Below are 1352 nucleotides of genomic sequence, written 5' to 3' on the forward strand. Positions count from 1 at the left end.
CTTTGACAAGCACTGTGGCAATTGGACAATTAAAACAGACATTCGGATGGCGGGGGAAGAAGAACAAACTGGGGAAGAGGTTAGAGAGAATGGTACAGCAATGAAGGAATGAAAACCCAAAATCCCTGTATATGTTCATTAATACTAATAAAATTTAATAATAAAAAAAAGGAGACTTGGAAACTGAAATTGTGATTGAGAGGGTCAGCGAAAAAAGAGGCGACTCACAACCAGAAGGATGATCAGTGGCAGGAACAATGAACTCAGACATAATAAGGTGTGACGTTGGGGTAGGACCAGATAGCGCTTCCCTCTGCTCTGCAATGTTGTTGTTAGGTGCCTCAAGTCAAGTAGGACTCATACGACCCTATCAACTATCCCTATCAACTATCGTGTGCCATCCTCACAATCTCTGACACACTTGAGCCCATTGCAGTCACAGTGTCAATCCACCTAGTTACAAGTCTTCCTCTTTTACACCATCTTTCTACCTTTGCAAACATGATATCCTTCTCCAAGGAATAGTCTCTCCTAGCAACATGGCCGAAGTATGTTGTGCATAGTAGGGTCCCTTTAAGTCTGAACCACTCCGTACACCTGTCATTAAATAGGGTTGAACGCATTGCTTGGCACACAGCATTGCAGCTCTGGTGGCTTAGTGGTAAGGACTTGTGCTGCCAACTCAAAGGCAGTTTTGGAATCCATTAGCTGTTCTGTGATAGAAAGATAGACAGTCTCCCTCTGTGGGATATATGGCTTCTAAAACCCCGCCATGAGTAGGTTCATAGCAACAACGACTGTAAGAAAGGGAAGGCACTAGTTAGTTGTCCAATTCCTGCAATTCCTGATTCATCATAAAACATTACTTGATTATATAAAATCCCTTTTCTAGGGAGTTGTTGGACTTTAAAAAATATGAATCTTTCAACTTTTTTAGTAGGAGTTCTGGTAATACATTTATACCAAAAAGTTTCTCACTTGTAAGGTCTCAAGTGTACCTTAAATAACGTCAAGCCCCTCAGCTCAGGATAACTCAGCGCAGATACCTTAAATAGGTGCTCCTGGTGATGTCAGGGGTGTGGGGAAGTGTCCTGCGTGCTGAGCCATTTCAAAGGAGAGGAGAGGTTTTTCTAGGTGGGGTGCAAATGCATGCCATTCCTTTGACAAAACACTAAACACCACTCAGGATGGATTAGTAGCAACTACCTGTACTCATTACAGAAAGCTGGGCATAATCTAAAGCCTCCTATACAACTTTGTTGTGGTGGGGTTTTTTTGAAACCACAGAGTTGGTCCCAGCTCGTAGTGACCCTATGGGCAAGAGAATGAAGCATGGGCTGGTCTTGCACTTT

This window comes from Elephantulus edwardii, unplaced genomic scaffold (assembly GCF_000299155.1).
Source record: "Elephantulus edwardii isolate Elephantulus edwardi_28Jun2011 unplaced genomic scaffold, EleEdw1.0 scaffold00008, whole genome shotgun sequence".
In the NCBI taxonomy this organism is placed as follows: Eukaryota; Metazoa; Chordata; class Mammalia; order Macroscelidea; family Macroscelididae; genus Elephantulus; species Elephantulus edwardii.